This window comes from Cydia pomonella, chromosome 12, assembly GCF_033807575.1.
Source record: "Cydia pomonella isolate Wapato2018A chromosome 12, ilCydPomo1, whole genome shotgun sequence".
Lineage (NCBI taxonomy): Eukaryota > Metazoa > Arthropoda > Insecta > Lepidoptera > Tortricidae > Cydia > Cydia pomonella.
In genome coordinates, this window is record NC_084714.1 from 16,447,033 (window position 1) to 16,473,265 (window position 26,233).

At 38.3% G+C, this 26,233-nt stretch overlaps 1 long non-coding RNA gene across 1 annotated transcript in view; it reads left to right on the forward strand.

The window, feature by feature from the left end:
* LOC133523737 (uncharacterized) overlaps positions 1-26,233 on the forward strand; it is a 191,245-nt gene that overhangs the window by 4,335 nt on the left and 160,677 nt on the right. Inside the window, exon 2 of the long non-coding RNA XR_009800274.1 lies at positions 14,587-14,621. This is a non-coding gene — a long non-coding RNA (uncharacterized LOC133523737). The remainder of the gene's footprint in view (positions 1-14,586; positions 14,622-26,233) is intronic.

Consider the following 26,233-nt stretch of genomic DNA (forward strand, 5'->3'; position numbering starts at 1 on the left):
CGCCGATGCCAGTGTGGAGTATTTAGCGTGTTTCTGCTTAGCAGCAGCCTCTGCCGCTGCACCAGCACGACGCACGGTCTGCCCCAAATGGGATGCAGCGAAGGTGCTCACGCAAGTCGCATCCCACAAAAGGCAACGCCCTCTCCGCCACGGCACCAACGTCAGGCCGTCCGGCCTCTTCCCATCCGTGCGGCTGAGACCCGGTGGCTCCAAAACACAGGGCACGTTCGCACAAACCATGGCCCTCCGCACAATCTCATTGATAGAGTGGTGCCTCGGAAATCGACCAGCGCATCGCCGACAACTCAGGCCATGATGTCCGTTCTCCGCTACCCATGCCCCGCAGCTACAGCGGTGAGGCTCACATACTTTTGCCCCCAATCTGAGTGCCACAGCTATCCTCAGCGAGTCATTATCTAGCATGGTACCCAGCTGAGGCGAGGGCAAAGCATGGAGCCACGCCCCTGATTCTGGCTCCGCGATGGCTTTGAGACGCGCTAAATCCGCTCCTAAGGCACCAGACACCAAAGAACTGTACACGTGCTTACTCCACACGTCGTCCCATTCCCGTTGTACAGCAGGGTTGTGAGGCCGCAGATTGCCCGGGACTGTTACCGACCATCTTGTCAGCGCCTCGGTTACGAATGGTACCGGGGAATTGTCACCGTTCAAAGAATAAATGCGAGTGACTAGACCCTCAGTTCCATATGAAGACGCCAGAAACGCCACTAGTCCCATATCCTCCACGCGACGAATCCCCAAGCCACCATACCGAACAGGGAGTGCCGCCTGAACCCACTGAGTTCCACTGAGCTCCACATTTAAAACTAGCTCCAAGGTCAACTTCAACTGCCTATCCAACTCCCTTGCTTCGTTGACAAACAGCCATGACGGAGATGTCCTTAAAACGTATGTCATCCGCGGCGTGGCAAAACAATTACGCAACAAAGTTAAGGCAACATGTGACGACAGGTTCCCTAAGTGACCTCGCACTGCCTGTGCCTCGCACTGTGTTTATTTATTATTGCATCTCTTAGGTATATTACATTTGTAAAATTGGAACGTTTCTCCACTGATAGGAAGGTATATTTATGTAATCAAAGTATATAGTATTACTCTTGAAAGATGTGGCTCGCGTGCTCGGACACGTTGGTAGGGATTCCCGCGGGAATCGACCCGACACCCCAACACTTCGGCCACAACTTAACTCATATCAGTGGGGACACTTATAAAAAAAAACCGCTTGTAAAGCTTAAACAGAAGAGACGCTGATAGAAAAGTACTCCAGGAATCAACCTGATACTCCAGCATTTGCGAGGTTTACGCCACATATTGGGTTATAGTACAAAAAAAACATTAAAAAGCGCTAGTATAACGTAAGCAGTTAGTAAGACGGCGGTAGAAATCCCGCAGGAATCGACCCGACATCCCGCGAGCCCACGACTTGTGACACAGCTCAGCTTATAGCAGATGGAACATGAAAAAGAAGTGTTTGTAAAACTTGGGCAGTTATTACGCCGGTAGGGATTCCCGTAGGGATACCTCGGCACCTGACACCCCCGAACTTGTACTACAACTTAGTTTATAGCAGTGAAAAGGCTCGTAAAACATAGGCAGTTGTTACAGACGCCTGGGGAGATTCTTGCGAATATCGATTCGACACCTCAACACTTGTGTCACTTAGCTTATGTAAGCGAGAACATTATAAAATTCTTTAAACTTGGACACATAAAGTCGGTACAAATTCCCGCAGAAATCGACCCAACCCCCTGAAACTTGTGACATAGCTTAGCTTATAACGCGAGGAAAATAAAAATAAAAAGATTGTAATACTAAGGTAATGGTAATATATACATAGGCGGTTAAAAGTCAACTGCACTCCCTGTTATCTGATAATGCTGTGTCCCTCGTCTGCACACCTCACCCTTTACGTAGTTATTATCGTCTTATTTTATACCTACAGATGTGGGTACGGAGCTCACAGAGCGTTTTCGCAGTGGTTTTTTAGTGTCTGGAAAAAAATATTGGTATTGTAAAGCATGCATACCTATACATATATATTGTATGTTACTAAAAACCGAGGAATTGACGTCAATTTCAGCAATATCGGGAAAGTATTCGTTGAAAAATGTATGTGCTTAAAACATATACCCCAATTTAGAATTTTGATTAAAAGCTCAGAATAAGACGTTGGTTGGTGGATGTATATTCATATTACGTGTAAGGGTGGATCAACTTTTTTTAGTTATTGTTCCGTCCCGTTAGTTAGGCGTTAGTCGAAAATATTATACTACATTACAGTAGATGACCCATTATCGAAAGGGGTTTTTTACTGCCGTGATAAATTAATAATGTATGTTAGGTTTTTTAAATACCATAAAACCAGAGTTTTTAGAGTGACCCAGTCGACCGTAGCCATGGCAACGAGTGATAAGAAAAATTGATTCACTCAGTCGTCATGAAGATTCGAGCATATAGTGGCGCAACGGAAAACTAAAACGAATAAAAAATTAAAAAAGTAGAAAAATATATAGGTATACAATATATTTGATGTATGTGTAATTTATAATAATATGTCGGTGGTGTGTACACCAGACTTTCTGTAAGGAAGCATCGTGGGAAAACTGCCTTCAAAAGCTTCAAAATTTATCTATACCTATATCTATCTTGAGATCAGGTACCTTAGGTGAATCCAGAACTTCACTATGAAGCAACCGAAAAAGAACGTTAATTACCTATATTACTGTTGTTTGTCCAGTATACAAAACGTAACTCGCAAATATATGCTTATAAAATATCACCACTATAAAAGTGCCAATTTCAACGCAACCCGACACCAGAGGGCGCTTCACACCTAGCTCAAACCTGAAGCAGTCTTAACCGAGCACCTCCCCTCAACCACTGAAATCTCAACCCTACCTTTATTTTTACAGAGTCGTCATTTGCTAGTCCATTTCGATCTTATAGCTCTGCATATGCACTGAATTGGCAAGTCGTTTCATTCGAGACTCTGTCTTTAAGAAATAGAGTTGATATTCGCCTGCGTGTGTGCGTTATGATAAGTCCTTATAGGTGTAATTATACGGTCATGTTACGTTCGCGGAACGGTTGCATCCTGTAAGCAATACTTCATTAAGGCCCGTGTTCTGAAGGTGTTAGGCGGCTCCGGTTACTGCATGGGTAATTGCTCATCCATAATGCGATTTAAAAAGTAGCTTATACAGTGAAAGATAAGTTCTACCGTCACTTAAAATAAGTTGAACTGAACTAGATACTTGAAAATATTCTTCGGAACTTGGCCATGTAGCATTTCAATATGTGTACTTGAATACTACTAATGTCGTTTTCAAAATTCAGTTGTCCCAGAATATAATGTACTATTTATTATCTATCATTAGGTCTTAAATTCTACAAATACTACGTGCTACGTAATACTTAAATAGGTTTGATAGTTTAGTTGTGAAATTCATGAAAAGTCAACAGATACTTAGATAGCGTTCATTTTTAGGGTTCCGTACCAAAAGGGTCAAACGGGACCCTATTACTGAGACTTCGCTGTCCGTCCGTCCGTCCGTCCGTCTGTCATCAGACTGTATCTCATGAACCATGATAGCTAGACAGTTAACATTTTCACAGATGATGTATCTGTTGCCGCTATAACAACAAATACTAAAAACAGAATAAAATAAATATTTAAGTGGGGCTCCTATACAACAAACATAATTTTTTTGCCATTTTTATTAATAATGGTACGGAACCCTTCGTGCGCGAGTCCGACTCGCACTTGCCCGGTTTTTTTTCATTAATATTCATATAAATAGTAAAAACAAACTCCAGTTACATTCGTCCAACTTGGAATAAGAGGCTACTCATAGAAATCAAGACGAGGACTGATGAATATGGAGATGAGTACAAGTTAATTAATAAGGGTCATGTACGTGGTGCCCTTAGACTTAACGGCACGCAACACAGTACGTCCGCTTTTCGTGGCAGCTTTCGATATGCTGCAACGAAGTGTTGGAACAATTTACCACCACCAATCAGAAATTGCAATTCCATTACCTCTTTTAAGTACAACCTTAAAAAGTATTTACTCTTAACCCAACAAGTTTGATAACTACGCGGACATAGTCAAAAATAAATGTTTGTTAACTCTCTCTCTCTTTCTTCCTTTCTTACCCATGTTCTGTTCCTGTTCTCTTGCTATTCTGTTCTATTTTAGTTTTAAGTTTTAGTTTTTAATTTTGGGTGCCCTGAAAACCAGTGCCGCGTCTAAAAGACACGGCTTATGCTGAGTGGCAACCTATTTGTTGTACAGTCAAGGTATTAAATATCGACACGGATAAAGTGCCAAAAATATGTATACACTACTTTAATGTATAGGCAATAAGGTCCTGTGTACATATTTTTGGCACTTTGTACGTGTCGATATTTAATACCTTGACTGTACGTATAATTATTTACTTTGTTGTTTTATGTATGTTTTTATGCCAAATAAATATTTTTCTTCTATTTATATTTCTATTCTATCATCTTGAAGGTCAAGAACAATCTTATGACTTTCATTTCAAAGGCGGGATTTAAGAGAATGTACTATGTCCTGTATAATATATAGACAAAAAAGTGGCTCCTGGTGAATTGCATACTTTCTCCTTATTAAATTCGGCTACAAAGACACCTGTATCCTATCCACTACCGAGTATCTAAACATACACTAACATATTCAGTACACAGCACCCCAATTTCCCATCTGGCACTTAATTTATTCACACATACCGTAACTAGGATTTATAGGACAGGAACAAAGCAAGCGCGCTTGCATCGCACGCGATCGCATGATCGTAAATAAGCGAAAAATAGCGCCGAATAGCGCCGTAAACAAGGTTTAATCTGTTGCGAGGCTGTAACGTGGTGATGAGGTTTGGTGGTGAAGGTGGCAAGAGTGAAAAATGATCCATTAATATTCATACTTATCGTTGCAAAATATCTGAAAATGGGAAAGGTATTCTTAGGGATGACCCACGCTAGAATAGAAAGGTCCGGGTCCAGGCCGGGGCGTCTTTCTGAATGATTGCGTGTATTAACTAAAGTCTGATAACTTTGCTAGTTTTATCCTAATTATCTATTCGATTACGCACTCATGTTGCAAATGTTTTCAATAAGAGTTCTGGAAATATGTTCTGGATAAGTTATAATGATTAACACAATAAATATACTTATGTCGAGCTTATAGGATATGTTTGAATTTATAGACTTACGAAACAATTTAATCAAAAGATTGACTGTGAACTTTAGCGATTATACTATATTTTGTTGTCTGCCTCTTCGTCTTCCTGTAACTTTACCTTTCCCTCAGTAACTTGTGGACAAATGTGTTCCCTGCGCGACCCAATCATTCATTGATATCCATTACAAAACGAATTAACTTAATATACAACTTCTTAATTGAATTTGTAACTTATTAGCGACGGATAGAGTCTAGATTACTTTGTGTGTCAGCTTATTTTTCATTTACTATAATTTTCGTTCGGCTCCGATTGAACGTAATTTTATTATGGCGCGAGGGTGGAAATCGACATATTGCTTGTTAAAAATTCGTAATAAAGTTATGATGCTGCTGTAAAAGCATTTGGTAGAAGTATTTGTAGGGTTAATTTTCTATTTGCACAGCGTTTATACTTGAATTCATCAACGTTAGAACATTAAAAAAATGTTTTTTTTAATTGTGTTTCTTAGCATAACGCCTCTTTGATGGCGATGTTGCCACTATGGGACCTAGTCTAGACGTCCTTATTGACAGATATCAAAGTGACAAGGAACACTTTGAATATAAGTACTAGTTTTTACGAAAAAAAATATAATTCATATTAATCCATACATTTTCCAAGAACATGTACTTATTATGTATAAAAACATACAAAAAGTAAAAAAAAAACTCAAAACAAAGTTTTTAGCATACGTGGTTAAAATATTTTCCGTTTCCTCGCGGGCATCTTGTATAAGGTAGTGTTAACGTACGAATTTCCTATGCAAATGTTTCAAATATATTGAGAAGAATCATTCTACTGGCCTACAAAACTTCTAAATACGACATAAATGGACGTTAATTTCTTAAAACATCTAAAATATTCCTGCCATCGGCTAATGTCCCACAAATCGGCAATTCTTCGGCCAATTCCCAACATTCCAGTGTGTATTCCTATTTGAATATCCAACGCGCACGAGTCGTATCCTTGAGCCCAATTCAAAATTAGCATCTTGTTACGTTTTGAAGTGGAAATCCGTGGTCTTTGGTAGGTCGTGGTCTGGTGGTACGTAATTACGAGTAAATATTATAATAATGGAAATAATCGCCACGACAATGATTGTAAGATTTGTAAGTCTCCGTCTAAACCAAATCTACAACTGTATGAAAATTCACTCACGGGGGAGGCTTACCGCGAACACCGCAGTCCGCAAATTGCGGGCGTTTTTCTCTTTTACTCCAATTAAAGCGTAATTAGAGTGACGGAGAAAAATGTTCGCAATTGACGAACTTCGGTGTAGCTCTGGACGACTTCATTCACAATCCATTTTCGTCACCTTTTTAAACTCTTTTTAATGTGGATGAGTTAGCACTGTGGACCATATAGGAATGTGGATGAATTAGCACTGTGGACCATATAGGAATGTGGTTGAGTTAGCACTGTGGACCATATAGGACTGTGGACAAGGTAGGATAGGAAAGTGACGATATAAGTAGGAATATTGACAAATCAGAACAGTGCACCATATGACAATATGTAATGACAAATTAAGAGGGTGGCGAAAGAGGACGTTGTGGACAAATTCCTGCTGAACCACACTTTATAACACTTTCGTAGGCGAGTTTCATTCTACGCATGATTTTCGCACGATTACTCGTATATTACTATATTCGAGTAACAACGCCGTCGATGTTAACATTTACGTGAAACTCGTACGAAAAACTCATACAAAACATGTAAATGAGCATTCATACTAGTTTCACCGAATTTCGACTCATCTCTGCAATCGGAACTATACCTTTATTTAGTATTCGTTACGTGGCCTTGGGCATTAAAAATCGGGGGAGCCAAGTTTCGTTTCAAGAAACATTTTAGTTATTTCAGGGTCATCATTGGAGTTTTTCAGACGCCTCATTTTAAAAGAGACAGTATTGAGGAAAAATTTGATGGATTTTCTCATCAGACTTGATGAAATTTAGCAGCAAGTATTCAAATGTATGGTGTGGTTCAGTTAGAATTGGGATAATAAAACTAACAAAGGATATTTTAAAACTATTTAATCTACAAAGTAAAATTGCCGATTTTGTTACCTCTACTTTTATGATTGTAATTTGTACCATTTCCTTTTATTCAGATGAACAATAATAGAATATTATTACTCTACCCGTAGTTCACACTTGTACTAAAATTATGCGGAAAATTTGGTTGTAATGAGACTCTTTGTTTGTGTACTATGGTACTAATTACAAAAAAAAATCCCCGTAATTAGTAAGAGTGTGCACTACGGTATCGACATACTAGTTTGCTTATGACAATTTGCAAGTTCGTAACGTAATAAGTTTTGACATAACACGTCCTATTTAAACTATGGCTTCTCAATATCGATGTTATGAATGTTCTATCTATCTGTTTTTTTTTTCTTCAACCCTACAGTGTGGGGTATCTTTGGAAAGGTCTTTCAAAACTAATTCTCTTCAACAAACATTTTTTAATAAAGTGATTATATTCGGAGATAAACGCTCCGAAAAAAAAAATGTGTCCCCCCCTCTAACTTTTGAACCATAGTTCAAAAAAATATGAAAAAATATGAAGACAGTACGGTTGGCACTTTGTTGGACTTTTAGTACCACCCAGGGGTCACGTGTAGGGTAGCGGTAGGTAATTCCTACGGACGTGGTGCAACTCAACCCCCAAATAATACTTTAGGAGAAAATAAATAAAGCCGTGTTAGGGTTAAATGGATACCGTGAGGTTCCAGGGGTCAGTAGAGGGTTGAAAATTCATCATCTGGTAATAGTTTTGAACAAAAATGTCTGGGGGCAATTTTATAAAAGGCTGTTTTGCTACACCCTTTTAAACTAACGTAAACAATCTCTACAGAAAAAAACTGAATTTCTTAATTACCACACAATTAATTCTAGAGTAAAAAGTTCCTACTCCAGTCGTAGCACAAACTTGCATGTTTATCAAAACAAATTCCATTCGACAAAAAAACAATTTCATGCTTAATAATCAAAGGAAAATCCCGCCTCAAACGTGTTGGCAACAAAACTTTAATTTACAGCGTAAGTAAAACGCAAGACTACGAAACTATTTCCAACGCGACATTTCCATCTTCGCCTCTCAAGTCCTTATACAAGTAATTCCATATTAGACCTTAAAGTTTATATAATAGAGTCTAATTTAAAAGGGTAGTAAAAGATGTAAGTCGTTTTGAATTGGTAGCAGTCGAATGCTACTTTGAAAACACCTGAAAAACGCAAAGTTAATTAGGAGCGGTGCGCACCGGCGGGCGCGGCACGCCGGAGCGCACCGCGTCGCGTCGCGGCGGAGGAAGAAAGCGTTCATTACTGTCTTTGTGTGTTAATTGCGAGATTTCGACGCTTTGCCGCCCTCGGCGGGAAAAGGAAAATCTTATGATTAATTAAAGTTAGCTTAAGGTGGTGTCTCGTTGGATACTTTTCATTGATGTGTAGATATGCTTTTGATCATTTTTGGTTAGATTGGTATATTAAACAGACACTTTAATTGATTTTCTTTGATATTGCTTTTTCAACAATTAATCACAGTCTTACACAAATCAATCTAATCCAACAGTAAGTTTAAAAACGCTTGTGTCGTGAGTAGTAGACGACGATATAGACTAGATAGATATGGATAAGTACTTAAACACATAAAAATATCTACACCTCAGGATCAAATACGTATAGTAAACACACTAAGTGCTTGAAATAAATAAGTAGTGGTTTAGTTTAAAATGAAGCTTAGCTTGATTAGCTTCATAGTTTCTTTCCGTAAACCTCTAATTCTATTGTAAAATTCATCGAAGTCGTCATCGCACATTGTATGTACTTAATATGTACAATTCGTTATCTTCTTCCTCGCGTTGTCCCGGCATTTTGCCGCGGCTTTGATTTTACGAAAGCGACTGCCATATTACCTTCCAACCTTATCGAAAAGCGAGCGGTAAATATCAAATGATATCTCGTACATAAGTTCCGAAAAACTAAAACCGGGATTTCAATCTACGACCTTCGGATTGCAAGAACGCATATAAATATTGATCGTTTGATAGTAGTAATGGTGTAGATGTAGTGAGGTTATAGACTACTTGAGCCAGAGTCAGTCCAAGCTAAGTTGGCAGCGATTTTGATAGCCCAGCCTGTGAAAGTGTTAAGTAGACGTCATAATTTCATAGAAGTTTGACATTCAAAATAACACTTGCACTGTATGTGCTATCAAAATCACTGCCAACTTATCTTGGTTTGACTCTAGATCAAATTATGTCTACGAAAAAAATATTAACAGGAATATTCTACCTACCTACTGCTATATAGTACTGCCGTCAAAGTTCGAGTCACAACGGACAGATCTACCCACTTATTTTAAAAGCCAACTTTCTCACCGACAGTCCGTCACCTTAATAGGAATTTTCATTGAAGTTTAATTGACAAACCATGTTTCACTGGAAGGGTAATTTTTAAGGGTAATCGGTGCGGCATATCGTCCAAAATTGTGACTCTTTACTCTTAGGGAATATAGTTTAGAATGGTATACCATTTTTCCTAATGGAATATAATAAATAGTTAATACAATACTTATTCCTTAAAACTGCACTTTACGTAGAAAGTATGGTCGCTATTCTGTATGCACCCTTAGGGCTGGTACTTTATGTACAACTTTTATGGGTTGTTGGTTAACTTTTTTGTTAAGCATTGTGTGTTCACAGTTTATTTGTGTTACTGCCGCAAGAATAAGAATAGGTAGTGATTTTTGTCAATTAATAATGTCTATTTGTTTAAAATGCACTGAGTGCATTGCAAGTATTTAACTTATTGGAAGATCTAATAGGTCAAAGGCCAAAGGTCAGCATCGTTTCGAGCGATGGCGCCATAACCTTTAGGTAGTGCCTGGTAAGATGGCACCACTTTTTGATATTTAACAAATTGAACACATATCAGTGAAAGAACAAGGATCAAAGTCAAATGGCGTTCTAAAAGTTTTAATTACGTGTCGAAAGATGGCAGTAAATTTTGCATCGCTACAAAGTTTTCTTCGATAATGCACCTCTATTTCAAATTCTCTTTGATGCTATGTATGGACTATCGTTAGATTCTTCACAACTGAAACAAACCTGGTTTCCTTAAAAATCGATAGTAAACCTATCATCATGCATACGATGGATATCGTTATCCACGTGACATAAGTTGGTATACTCGTATATTACTGCGAAAATATACGAATGCTTTTTTCAATAAAACTAGCTAGCTGACAACCCTAACGAAAGCATCCTCGTGTGTAATTAGGCTTAGGAATTACGGCCGTCTGCACCTCAACATTCTTTTAAATACTAAGCTTTCTTTTCATATTGCGAGATTAAGTTTACTTCATTAGCTGTTAATATTACGTGTAAGTTTATAAAATAATTTACTTTACGTTTCTCACTCGATTTTTCTTTTTTATTAGCTTGCATTTATTTTCGATGCTCTTTTATGTGCCTTAGCCCTTAAGCTTTGGTTTCCTAGGATAGTGATGGCGTATTATAGAGGCTGTAATATTCCGGACACAAAAATAACGTTCGTTTAATCACCGCTCTCTAGGAAACCGCGCATTTTGTTTACATAGACAACGTTCTAGTGACGTCATATCACCGCTATATTATGACGGCACCACTATCCTAGGAAACCAGAGGTTCGACATGTTACCTCCCGGGTGCGACAGAGAGGCAATACGTCGAACGTGGTTCGCTGTAGGCCCTCAGAGCTTTAGGCGGAGATGAGAGGAAATGATCGGGAATCAACCAGTAGCATTGGTTGTAATCCACATCTATTCTCCGCACCGCTGGGTTAAAATGAGGCTACACTGCGTTGCGTTGCGTTGTTTCGTCGCAAGCGTCGTCGCAGCGTTAACGCTGCGTCGTTTTACATATATTTTTTATGACATGCCACATTGATGCGGTGCGACGACGCGACACAAACGCAACGAAACGCACTAGTGTGACCTCACTCTTACAACCAATACTATTTATTGGTTGATTCCCGAACGTCTCCTCTAAATTCTGCCTCAGAATAAGCCAGATTAAGTTGTGCGTTTCAAAATTAGCAAAACATTTATTAAACTTTTTAGCGTTAATACCCAATTGAAAAACGCTATTATCAAGTCGTGCGTAGGTATATGCGTAACCTGTGGTTTATGTGATCGTTTTTCGTATTTTCGTTTCAGGTTTTGAAGTTTCTAGGACTGCCTGATCAAAGGCCGTCATTCGTCATCAGTTTTTGGCTTTAATTAAAACTATTAGTCACGTGAAGTTCGACTAGGCAAAGCAACGAAAACTAGAATTTCGGAAGCCAATTCGAACATACGTTTTGATATCGAAATGATGTCATTTGGTTATTCTAATTACTCGCGTGCATTTCGCTCGTACTTATTGTAAGTACATGTTTTGGCGCGCGAGAAACGTAGGGGCAAATGATAACAAATTGACATAAAATGTGAGTTGAAATTGGCATTTCGAACTTTGCTCATGTCATACATCTACTCAATATTTGTCATTTCATTATGCTATGATATCTCGTACAAACGCATTTTAATCCGTATATAACATATTTTTTCAACGTTTCAAGTTGATAATTATTTTACTTAGCATCGATCTTACACATCGATTTTGAGAAATATAAGCTCTTTCTCATACCTGGAAATCTTTAGAAAATTCGCGTTTGAACAGGACCACGGTAGATAAAAGACAATTACGTGAAATGCTCCTTATGCATGCTATAGTCAGTTTAATCTGCGTTACCGAAGCAATACAAATTACCGCAACTTATCGTCCCTGCTTCAGAAATATCCGGAAATAAAAAGAACCGTCCTTTTGTCCTTCTTAATTAAACAAATAATTGATATAACGAGGAGAATAAGCCATTATGTCTGGACTCGTCTTTTGTGGCCCTGAGGAGTCCGTTTTGGGACAATGAGATAGGAATAATAAGTTTACTGCGAAATTTAAGGAAAAGTTGGTTATATTGTTAGGGTTTCTTTCAGCTGAAATAAGGGGGAGGATTCAGAGAGGTTAAATTTAATAGTACTAATTTAATTGTATTAGGAGTAAGTGTCTTACCTACGCTACCATCCGCGTCGCGATATGTATACTAAACAGTTGCAGATGCACCGCACTCATAAAAAAGTATAGACTAAAATAGTGAAATGACGTAGATATGCCACTTGATCGGAACTTAAGCCAGAGAAATTTTTATATGGTCATGATCTTTTTTGACTTAAAGTTATTGGTACGGAGCCTTACACTGAACATGAGCTGTTATGAACCTTGCCTGTTGTAAATACCTTTCTTCTTCGTCGTTAGCCTCTTGACAAGTGGTCGTAGCAGTCATGTCATGCAAGCAGTGGCATTTTTTTGGGTTATTATTAAGGAGTTTAAAGCTTTCATATCCTTTATTTAATGTACATCCCGGGGAAGCAAGCAACGGCAAGCTTTACCTCGAGAGACCCTACCGCAGATACGGTAGATACCTACGGTGGGTGCTTATATCTTGGAATATGCTGTTACAAAAGCAAATAATTCACGCAATTACATATTAATTCTGAATTCCATACTTCTAATGGTATTTGACATCATTCTGATTTTGATTTTTGACAGGTAATCTTGTATATTCTAGACCTGTGGTCAGAATACGCTTGTTTTATTTAATCAGTTTTCTTTACTGTTCAAACTTGTACTACCTAAAGTGACATTCCTTTCAACCCCAACGATCCTCAATAAACTTGGCAGCGCCGTGACAAACAAACGAATCGTTTTACAGCCACTTTACGACGACTCGACGAGGTAATTCGTTTATGGCGAGTCAGTGACTCAAACTGAGATGAGTTGTGGGAATGCCAAGATAATAACTAGAACAAGTTAGTGTCTAGCAATCAGTTTTATGTGAAGACTAGGAATACTGTGTAAACCACAGATCAAGAATGACGCTTACGCCAAAAAAGTAATTGAAGTATGCAATAGAAAGAGACTAGTTCCAAGCGAGAAATTCAAGATATAAATTAAAGATATGACAAATTTTGAGACTTCAATGTGCTAAAGGTAACATTAGTGGACTGGAAAATATGAAAGAGAAACTACTGCAGTGAGAAGATACGGTGGGTGGATATACCTTATAATATACCGGTTGCAAAAGCAAATCGTTATTTAAGTACAAGCATTAAATTAAATACTTCTAATGACAGTTGACATCATTTCAATTTTGGTCACGTTTTTGATCATTAACAGGCAATCTTGTACTTTCTAGTGACTAGTCCTGTGGGCAAGCTTTTGCTGCAGGCTTTATTCTTTCCTTCTTCCGTCGTGTCACGTGGCACATGACTGGACAACAACAGAAACGCCTCTGTTTTATTTAATAAGTTTTCTTGATTGTTTAAACTTCTCATTAGAATACTATTACTTACTCCGTTGGCTCAGCGACCCAAAATGACTTGGCCTCCGACACAAGACAGCGCCACCTTTCTCGGTCCTGTGCGACCTCTCGCCAATTGTAGACTCGAAGCTCGCGCAGATCCGCCTCCAACATGTCGCTCCAGCGATACCTAGGGTGTCCGATAGGACGTCTTCCTGCTGGGCGACCCAGGTACGCTCTTTTTACGTTCCGATCTTCATCCATTCTCTCAAGGTGGCCCAACCAACGGAGTCTATGGGCTTTACTTTCTCCCATGATGTTAGGTTAAACCACTAGGTCTTCAATCTCACGGTTCTTAAGGACTGTCCAGCTTCCATTCGGTCTTCGTTTGGGGCCCAGTTCTTATGGAGGATTTTCCTCTCAGCAACTAGCAGCATGTTTTCTTCCTTGAGTGTTAGTGTCCATGCTTCGCATCCGTAGGTTAAGATTGGGCGAATCACGGTCACATTAGAATACAAGTGATATTTCCTATAACCCCAACGCTACTCAATAAACTTGGAAATGCCGTGACAAACAAACAAATTGTTTTACACCCGCGTTACGAGCGACTCGACGAGGTAATTCGTTTATGGCGAATCAGTGACTCAAACTGAGATGAGTAGTGAGAGTGCCAAGATAAGAACTACTGAACAAGTGAATCGTATGACAATCAGTGCTTTGTAAAGACTAGCAATACTTGGTTAAGGCAAGGGTATTTCAAGCCTCTATTTTCAAACTATAGCAGATTTTTGATCATTGGGTGTCTTTTATATATATAAAAAAAAAAATTACAAATTGGCATACAGTTGTCTGCCCCACGCTTGACGTGACGGGTCAGTCCCGCACAGTCACGCACGCCGTGAATAAAATAAGAAGTATAAATTGCACTTTTGTTCCAGATTGTACCGGCCTGTTAACCAGTGTGAGCGAAAAGGTAAGCAAGCTCAAAAATATAGTATTTATAGTAATCGTGACTTATTCTCTTTATTGAATGCATATCTAACAATCTCTATCACGAATAGGTATAGGCTTTTTTAATGATAAATTGTTTTGGCCTCATTCTTTGTCGTTTTGTGCTTTCTCGAACTTGCACCCTGAACTTTCGTGCACCTATCAATGGTTTTTTAGATGGCACCAGCATACAAGAAAATAGTGGGGATCCGTGTAAGGCATATTTGGTATCTTGTTCGGATTAGGAAAAAGTAGATAAAAATAGTTTGACGCGAAAAAAAAGGTTTTTTTTTGGGACAGTCAATAGGGCAGGTCGTCCAAGTCGGCCGACTCTCTCGACAGAAAAATTTTTGGCGTAAAAAAGTTTTCTTTTACTTTTTCCTAATCAGAACATGATACATTATACTATAAGGGATTTGGCCTAAAGGGCTCATCCAGATCACTATATTTAGAAAAAAATGACACTATTCGTAGTACGGACAGGTACCTAAAACCTATGCTGGCGCCACCTGTAAAATACTCCGACGAGCCAACCCCATCAAAAAGATGTTCAACCATGGAAGTAACCGGCTGGGATTTAAGATTTTGGCAATAGGTATGTGTCAACAGCAATACGTCACTTGATCCAGTAGTTAGTTAGTAGACTAAGGGCCAGTTGCACCAAACTATCTGTCACCGTTAAAGCGTTCGCTTAATTTTATTGTATGGGAAGTTTCATAGTAAATTGTCGCGGCGCGCCCGGTGACGTTGATCAGTCAGTCAAGTGGAGATGGTGCAACTGACACTTAGATGTTAAGAAAGAGGGATTACCAAAATTTATTTTTGAATTAAGAAGCTCATTAATAGTGATTTAAAATGATGAAACTTTTAAAAATGTTTCTTAACTTACGGCTTGTCATTACCACTTTTACGCCCCAGACGCTTTGACTTTCGCACGAAATGGTGTAAGACATTAAATAAATGATTGTATTTTTATAAAAACCAGTATGTTTTGGCTATTTCTAGACTAATAAAATGATGACAAAAAAAAGTATCTCGCTTTCTATACGCTCAAGCCTTATGCCCGTCGGGCAGGGGCGCGCAACCCCACTTCATTACGGTGTACCCTCCAAATTGCAGCGCACGTGCGCCGCCTGCAGAACGGTTGGACACCCCTGCCGGATGCCGCTATAATCCCGTACAAGTTGGCCGCCCCTGGAATTTATAGTTTTATTATGAATGTTGCTTAGCTGGTAACTGCGATGTAATGTTTTATGAGTCCTTGATAATTGGGATAGTCCGGCCGACCCTAGCTAAGACAATCGTATCAACACACACTAATGCCAGTGCTGGAGTGGAACATCTCGGTAACACTATTCCAATCGTTTAAGAGTTAACTATGTGCAAAAGTGCCATGTAAACGAGATTAAAATGTTCAGATGGGCGGGGGTGTAACTCGAATGGATAAAGTTCGGAACGAGTATATACGGGGGAGCTTTAAAGACGCTCTAACCACCGAAATACTCACAGAGAAATAATAGAAAATCGTCTTAGGTGGAACGGTCATGTGGACAGGCGTGGTGAAGACCATGTGGTCAGGGTCGCATTAAGAATTCAGGAAATTAAGAGAGACCCAGACCGCCGTCCATTGCCCTGGTGTTCAAACATAGAAAGAGACCTCAAACGATCCCAAATGTAAAAGAGACAACTCAAAACAGAGTGAGGAGACCCGACCCCAAATAAAGGGAACAGGGAAAGAGGAAGAATTTAAGAGCTATAAGGCTTGTTTATATTCCAAATTTAATACGTATGACGTATGTAATTTCGTTAATACGTACTTAGCTTAAGGAGATGTTTGCAACACCCTTCTGGCGTCCATGTGGTACTTTGTATTTTTTGTAACAACTTTTTACCATGATGCAATAAACGATTATGATTATGAGTTGTTAAAGCGGTAAAAATATGTCGAGAAGACAGATGCAACGAAAAGTAGTTTACGTGAAAAGTTCCATACGTTTCGTGTTTTCTACAAACGATTATCATTTGGCTGGGCTCCCAGCTAGATCAGCGGTGATGAGATAGTAAAAGGGAACTAACTATTATGACTAGATATTTGTAGATTAATACTTGCAAACACAGAGTTTGCCAGTAATAAGGGCGATTTATTGAAAGGATGACTTTTCAGAATAAATAAATATTATACGGATATTCTTACTCAAATTGACTAAGTCCTACGGTAAGTTCAAGAACGGTTGTGTTGTGGGTACTCAGACAACTATATATAATATACAAATACATAGAAAACATCCATGACTCAGTAACAAATATCTGTGCTCATCACACAAATACATGTCCTTACCGGGATTCGAACACAGGACCAATGGCTTCATAGGCAGGGTCACTACCGACTAGGCCAGACCTGTCGTCAAGAATATTACAAACATTCGAGTAATTTTTTTAATGATTTAATTCTTAACGTGTTGAACCGTCTTAACATATTCGATGCAGCAGCGCCAAACCCAAACCGCCATCGCCAGTGCTTTACTAATCATACATTTCCCGTATGAGGAATGCCTAAATGGCGTTACGATTACCACCTAGTTTTTCCCATACTATATCTTATCTTTGAAGGTCCCTAAACAATTATATATCCTCTGCCGTCGCTCGCAGATCCGTGTTCCCGTAACGCAGCGAATGTGTTAAATAATGTAAAATGTATTAAATAAATATACCTACGAGTATGTAATGTAATAAATGTATGTATGACTTGAAGAATCATTCACATTTTAGAAATCTGTTCTTTACGTCCGAGTACTCGTAATTCGCAGTGCATCTTGCTTGTACTTAATGCAAGCGAAAATTTCTGAGAGCAATGATGTTAAATCAATATCATATTTTTATAGTTGGAATGCCGCTGTCGGTCAAAACAAACCTAAGATATAAGTTAAAGTAATATCTATGGTCCTAATTTGCATGGCATAATGACCAACGCTGTTTCAACTAAGCTTTCAAAATCCTTAAATGCCATCTGACTATCTCCTTCACATGATCCTTACATAACGGGAGTGACAGAGACGTTTGTATTTTATCGTAGACTACCACACACAGACTCCATTTTGTTTATTTTAGTTCAAGGGTAGGTACATCAGTCAAACTCAGTTACTATCTGTAAGGACTGTAAGTTTGGACATTATCTTAACTGAGCTTAGATGCGTTGAAGTAGACGTCTTCAGCTGCTAAATTCGGGGCACAAATTATAAGACTTTACACCTCTTCTCTGTAAGTAACTATTTGCTATAAGCCCTCGAAGGGTACTTTATGCTAACTTGCCTGCATCTTTGGTTCGCTCGTACTCGGTAAGCGGATGAAATAACACGTAAGCCTCTACAATGTGGCTTAAGGATTATGTCAAAGGTCTAAAGTCAGCTTTAAATTTTATTGCTACTGGCTTGGTCCTGTTATCCCTTGACGGTGTCTGTTTTTGACTTTTAAACAAGAAATAGTATCGCTACATAGGGTCCTCCAGAAAAGGAGTGTTAGGTTTTTAAAGGGTTGACAACGCGCATGTAATATCTCTGGTTGTCGTAGGCTACGGTGACTGCAGTTTATCACGAGGCGGGCCGTATTCATGTTTGCCGCCGACGTGGTATAAAAAAGAGTATGGAACGCGCATCTGTTTCTTGCATAGAAAATGTATGGCGTAGTATTTTATAGTTGAAAAATACAAATTATAATATTATACATTCTCCTTGTACCTTTAATTATATATTATGTACGGTTCATTGCTGGACATAGGCACCATCTCACAAGAGGTCTATTGTTCTCACGCTACCTTAATTCGGATTGTTACTTATAAAAATAAGTTCAAATATAAATAACATTTTGGTGGAAGCATATTTGAGCTAAGAGAAACATGTAATTTTAAAGAATACCTCTACTGCCAATGAGGACGCACAGGTATAAATAAACATCAAATTTCAATCATTTCACCTGAAGTTACTTCAAAATGATATGATATTAGTGATGTGTGGTTGTACCTTATAACATCAAGTTTATACGAAATCTATTCAAAATAGTACATTCTTAATATGACAGTACTCTTCGTACCAATTCATTACTTCCAGTGTCTCACACATTTGCATATTAAAAGTACAACCGCCAAGATGGCGGTCCCGGAGGAAATCAACACCGTGCCCCAATGTTTACTGTGTCCAGTCAACCGCGAGACGTATGACTTGGTGCGGTGACTGTTTTTGAGATGCACCAAAGTTTTATAAAGTTTGTTTACCTTTTTATATTTAGTTCTAGGAAACTTTTATTTTTTTCTACGAATATGAGATAAACCAAAGGAGAACATCAACACCTCGCCCCAATGTCTATTGTGTGTCGTCTACCGCGAGACTTGTGATGTTTTTGAGATACACCAAAGTTGTATAAAGCACTGGATTTCACCTTTTGGTGGAAGCGTGTTTGATCTAAAAGAATCGGTACATTAAGGAATACATACATACGGCCTATTTGAATAATAAAACTTCCGTGAGACACAGACTGTCCAGTCAATCGCGGGATGTGTGATTTGGTGTGATAACAGTTTTTAAGATTTACCAAAGTTGTATAAAGCACTAGATTTCACTTTTTGTTTACCTTTACATGGTTGTAGGAAGCTTTTCCAATTTTCTACAACTATGAGACAAATCAAAGGAGGAAATTAATACCTCGCCAATATTTACTGTGTCCAGTCAATCGCGAGACGTATGAATTGTTGTAGTAACTGTTTTTGAGATGCACTTTGGGATAGCTGGTAGGGTATTGAGCACTGAATTTAGCATGATATCTTGTAAAATCCAGTTTCTTTCCTTGTTTGTTTAGGATTTTTTTCTGTGGTTCATATTAACATTAGGATCTTTTAATTACATTCTGATTGCGTTTTCAGCGGCGCTACTGGTACGGCGCTGCTGGGGTAAATAGCAATTGGCAATGTTAGATACTTTTTTATTTTCTTACAAACTGCGTAAATATTGCAGTTGAATTATTCAAAATCTTATGTCGATGTCAAGGCTGTCGGTAGCAATGCTGCAAAGCAATGCTATCGCAATTAGAATGTTGTTTTATCAACTTACTTTAGTCGCAATTACTGTTAAAATGGCATATTCCTTATTTTAAGAGGAATCCCACTTTCTGACCATTTAATAATCGTTTGAAGTTGAGGTTTGTGTAATTTACTTCCATGTTCAGCTTGGCACCCGCGGTGGTTGCGTAATTCACTGATCCCAGTTTCTCGCGCGAGTAATATTCTGGGACATCTATTATGCTAACTACCGAGGCTGGCCGCTCGCCGAGGAATCCCAATTAAATGCGAAGATGACGGAAGAATAATGGAAGATTACGAGACGTTGAGGCACTCGTGAGAAACATAGCAAAGAAAGTAAAAACGGATTTTATGTTTCAAAACCTAAAATGGAAATAAATGTATAAAGGCACGTGATTAACGCGATGTTGAATGTAGGTTGTTAGTCTTGAATATGTACTATTTTGTGAATATGTATAATATATATATTGCTGTGTTAAGATTTACAGAGATTCTCATCAGGTGAAAATTTTGACTTTTTTGTCTTCCTATCCGTCCAATAAACGAATGGTGACGAAGAAGATACCCGGGGGATTTACCCTCTTATTCATCAAACTATCTCTGTTTAATATTGTCTCTTTCTAACACATAAAAATGTCAAATTGGCAGATAGGGAAAACCAAAGTCATTAAAGTGGACATCTTTTGATTGGTGATGATGATGCCAATAGCAATGTTTACTCGTTGTTACTAAAAACTTCAAGAATCAAGCTCATGTAGCTCCGAATCTGTTTGGTCAGTAAAAGCGTTGTTGGCGCCGCTAGGATTACTTTCAAGTATTAACTAAATAAATTGAAACGTAATAAATATATAAGCCTTGGTAGTGAGTACCATTTGGCGTTGAAACTCTAGGTACATGAAGTCCCAGCGCGCACAAGTTTTAGAGACATTACCTATAAAAGTATATCGTATCCTCGTTAAAATCCAAACAGTCCATTAAGCGTAATTTGTCGTAGCAGTTCTTTTGTCTTACCGTGAATTTCTATTTTTCTAAATTTCTCACTTAACAGACAGCCGAAATATGCTTCAGTAAAAAACAGCTCAAGAGGGTGTTTGTGAATAGGTACCTGTTTGTAATTATAAATATTATAATTGGTCTTCCTTAAGGCCAATTCTGTTTTGATAATTTTATAAGGACCCCGATTTAGTATTAACGGAAATGTTACGGTTTTGATCTGGTTTAGATGCTAACTTAATGATTATATAGAAATACATAGAATATAAAAAATAATAGAATAGAAGAAAAAAGCACAAACACGCAATAGACAATCATACAAAACAGAAAAACATAAAAAGAAGAAAGTACCACGAAATGGTCTTATCTCAGCATGTTGCTGGCGACTTCCAGCGCCGATCTTCCGATATAAGACCATCAACCGGTGAAACAGTTAAGACCGGTAACAAGAATAACAGCAAAAGTAATAAAAAACATACAAAACACAAAGATAGTAATAAGTCGTATTGTCTTAGAGATCGGCGTGCATTTTTCGCGGCTTTAACTTCATTTCGCATACACCAGCGATCTTCAAGGTCGTATTAAAAAAAACCAAAACCATAACCAGTTATTATTTATGCGCACGAATAAGTGCGAAAGAGATGCCTGATGAGACAATTCCTGATTGTATTTCATAAGAACCGATCAGGAATGGCTGACTCAAGGTCGCATCTAAATAAGATGGAAATCATATCAAATTGTCAAAACAGATTCGGCCTCCTGTTTGTAAATATAATTGGTCCCGCCTTAGTCCCTCTTCGTAATTAAAAATAATCGGGACCCTGATTTATTTGAAAAGTTGCCGGCCCGTTCGAGCCGGTAAATTAAGTATTGTTGAGATTTATTCCTTAATTATGTCATTTTGTCTGTGGTTGTTTGAAGCTTGTAATTATTTTAAAGAGTAAGTTCTGTATTGTAATGAAGAAAAATATCCTAATAAAGATCTATAATGAAGAGGTGGCCTGGATGTCGACTTATAATAAATAGATAGTATATTAATATTGCCTACAATGTTACGCCATACGCTTAAATAAATGAAGAGGTCATCTATTTTTTTTTAAATTGTAAGAAATTGAGAAGTTTTCAAGCAAAGGGTTTTCATCTAATATATTCAATGTTGAATATGGACATAATTAAATCAAAAAAATTACGAATGATTAATTCAGCGCCTTTTCCATTCGGGTCAAAAACTTTTTTTTTAGTGTAAGTCAAGGTTTTACGTAGTCGTCTTCTACGAACAGACAACCCGCCGAGCGGGTTCCTGGCACTCAAATTGAGTGGCTCAATGTGTTAAAGTCTTGCTGGACCTTCAAGGGCATGTTCAAACGTTTTACATAAATTCTTAACTGTCATAAAGTCCACAGGAAAGATGCCAGTTTTCCGAACGTTTTAAAATTGAAAGAGTGGCTGGTGTAGGTCTGTAGGAGGCTAAAGATCATCTTTAGTTTCTTGATCCAAATGAAAATTTGATGTGAAAGACTTACACGTACTAACAGGCCAATTCCAAAAATATAATGTGATACTGATCTAACATGGATCTGGCATCATTTCAGTATGAGATGGTTCCAATCTCCTTTACAGGACCTGCTGAATTGCGCATTATGTCAACCTTTAACCAAAACCTCACTTTTGCCACTGACAGATCAGTATCAGATCAGTGGATAGATAGCCTGTAAGAATGGCGATTGTGTAGCAAAAATGTCCACAAACAAAAATAATCATCAATTTCGCCCTTGAATAACAGATCGAGAGCATTTCATGCCTTCTAGGCTTCTACCAATTTCAGTACGAAGCACAAAAAAAGAAGTTTACTTACTGAAGCGCAATCTACACCCAGCCATTCACATTACGCTTCCTTTTTTGTACATTTATATGAAAAAGAATAAGCATTTTGTACTCTAAGTTATATAAGGACTTATGTACTTCGAGTATTTTATGTAAATGTGTCGTTTTTAAGTGACTGTGATTTGGAGCCCTGATCACTTAGCCACTAGATGGAGCAACCTTAATAAGATGAAGATGACTTGCGATCGTCCCTAAAGCATGAAGTATCTTGTACTGTAATAAATATCTGCAAAAATAATATAAAATCTACAACATCGAGTAATATTTGTTTAGCATTTAGTGGTGTATGATAGTTGGATTCCTGTTTACGCAAAAACTCAAAATAGTTTTAGACGAAATTTTACATATAGGTTAATTAACGCATTACACAGGATAATTCTTAATTCTGAAATTATGCCCTTAGGGTGTGAAATAGGACAAGAAAGTTTGAGGTCGGCTCATGATCTAAACAGTCATTAGTATATAGTTCGTTTGCGGGCCACACCCGTAACCAATGAAATGGTACCTAATTACAGGCTTTTTATTAACTTGTTAGAAAGTCAAGTGCTCAGTGAACAGTTGAAAGCATAATTATTTTACTACATTCTTGACATGAACGAACCATAGTGAGCGAGAAAGGGAACGGGACATACGTTAGAATGGCACATCTTCTATATCTCTCTGTCACCCGTCATCTTACCATCAAAATGCAGCGTCTAAGGGAGGTAACCAATATTTACAGTGAGCCACTGCGGCCCCCGGCGCGAAAAAGAACAAGTTCGAAACTGAAACAATTTGCATAATATTTGCATTGGTGCCGACTTTATTTAGCGCCGCTTTATTTTATGACACCTTATGCCAGTGAGTTTTGTACTTTTTGTTGTATTTATTCTTTGGAATACGACGGTGTAAACGATAACGACACTTCAAGCCATGATTTCAACTGACTACCTGTCACATTTGTAAATAACCGGCCAAGAGCATGTCGGGCCACGCTCAGTGTAGGGTTCAGTAGTTACTCTCCCGCACAATAAGCTAAACTGGAGCTTAAAGTATAGTAAATTGTTAAACAAGGGATGAAATGGTACCTTTCACCCGAGTTAAACAAATAGGCAAATTTGCATAATCAGTACCTAATTAAAGTAAGTCTTTTTACAATACTATGAAGGGAAAACTTTTTGCGATAACTCAAAAACAGCTAAACTGATCATGTCCGCTATAGTTTTCATTTAATGTCTTTCTTAAGCTCTACTTCCACGATTTTTTTCATATTTTTTGGACCTATGGTCCAAAAGTTAGAGGGGGGGGGGGGGACACATTTTTTTTTTTCGGAGCGATTATCTCCGAATATATTCACTTTATCAAAAAATGTTTCTTGAAACCCCTTATTAGTTTTGAAAGACCTTTCCAACGATATCCCACAATCTAGGGTTGAAGCGAAAAAAAAAATCACCCCCACTTTACATGTAGGGGAGGTACCCTAAAAATATTAAATTTTTAGATTTTATTGTACGACTTTGTCGGCTTTATTGATTTATACATCCATGCCAAATTTCAGCTTTCTAGCACTAACGACCACGGAGCAAAGCCTCGGACAGACAGACAGACAGACAGACGGACATGGCGAAACTATAAGGGTTCCTCGTTAACTACGGAACCCTAAAAATACAGTATGTATTTGAACGTTAAGCAAATACTTAACCCCGTTAATGTTTACGTCATACTGAGCAACTTTTACTATTGCAACAACCCTGAAATCACGAATAAAAATTTGGTTGTTTCATATATTTTGCTGGTCTGATGTTGAATTTCCTAGGATAGAGTAAAGTTTTTTGCCATTTCGGGGTTCGTCCCATAGTAAAAGTTGCTCAGTATGACCTAAACGTTAACGGGTTTGAGTAATTGCTTTACGTTCAGATACATACTTTATACAGTATAAACTCCTTAATTCGTTACTAACACCGACACAATAGAGCCCGATAAGTGGTAAATTCATATTACTGGAAATTAGAGCAAATTTGTATATATATACTTTTTGAACTATGAGCGAAAAATTCGCAAATATCATCGCTTTGGCGTTTTTTTACTCTTTATAAACACTTCTGCCAAACGCGATTAACTTTGGTGGAGTAACATTGTGCAACACGGCAACATTAGGTAGGTAAGTTACCTAATGTTACAGATATATTGCATAATTGTTATCCATAGTATTGTCTCGGAAACGTTCGTATTTGTCATGCTAGTTCAGTTATTGTCAGCATTTTTACGAGACTAACTGAAATAGCAAGATACGTTGGTAAGTTTCAGTGAAAATACGATGGAAAATAATTATGTAGTACATCTGTAGCATTAGGTAAATTACCTATCTACCTAATGTTACCATGTTGCACAATGTTACTCCACTGTTGCTGCGGTGTGGATGCACCTTATAACCGAAGTCTCCCAAAGCCATCTAAAGTTACAGCGTCATCTACCACGAAACTCTAACAACTTCAACCAGGAGCCTGATTCACTTGTAACGGTTTTAACTGGTTTTGGGACTACCTTCATCGACATGTTGGTGATCTCGTGCACGACTTTTACTTCGTTTCGTATGAACCAATTAGCGTGAGCAATCTTCAAGGTCGCGTCAAACCTAGTTCCAAAATCGTAACAAGTTAAATAATCTTAACCGTGCGCCCGTACACTCACGCCTCACGCCCCGCACGCAACAAGCGTGAGCCTGCCGTCACTCCAATTGCAACTTTGCCCACGAATTTTCTCCCGCCACGCTGTTAAATGGAAACGAAAATATTCTACTCAACAAAGGTCTACAGTACGCTACACCTAGAGTCGCCATCAGGACAAAGGAGCTGCCAAGGTGTTTACTAGCTTTTTTGGCAAAGATAACGTTCTGCATTAGCAATCTATTGCAACAAATTTATATAAGAAAGTACCTACTGTATGTTTATTTTTTTTTAATTCCGTATTAATTTAAATCGTAATTATAATATTTGTTATTTGCGAGAAATGGGTTACATTGCCAGTAATATTTCAAGTTTTAAGATGATTTTAGGAAGTCTAGCACAAGTTGCGCGAAACTATTTGTTTATAAAATTGACAAGCACAGCAACAAATCGCTTCTGCCATTGCAGCATTGGTAATAATTTACATTTTTAGTTGTAACTAGGCTATTGTAGCCAGCCTCCCTTGTGTGTTCGCAATATGAGGGCTATCTGCCGACACTTCGAGCAGTCGCCAGTAGAAATACAGACAGGTGATAAGTGATGGGAGACCTACTACATATATAAGTATATAGGTATAGCCAATGTCCCCCGTGTGACCGCAATATGCGGAGTGCCCTTTTCACCGACACTTCGAGCCCTCGCCAATATACACGCAGGTGATAAATCATAGGTTTAACTTGTAGCAGGCCTGCTGTAGCCAACCTCCCCTGTGTGACCGCAATATGCGGAGTGCCCTTTCCGCCGACACCTCGAGCCCTCGCCAGAATAATGCTCGCCAATTACGCATAACGCCATGTCTATGTATGAGTATACGCAGGTGGCAAATGATAAGTGTCTTTGTAAGCTAAACTAGAAACTAGTTTACAACTGGCGTTATTTATAAGTAGCGTTCCTACTTATAATGAGGATGGGGTAAAAGCGTGTATTAAACATGTGCGTACAAAT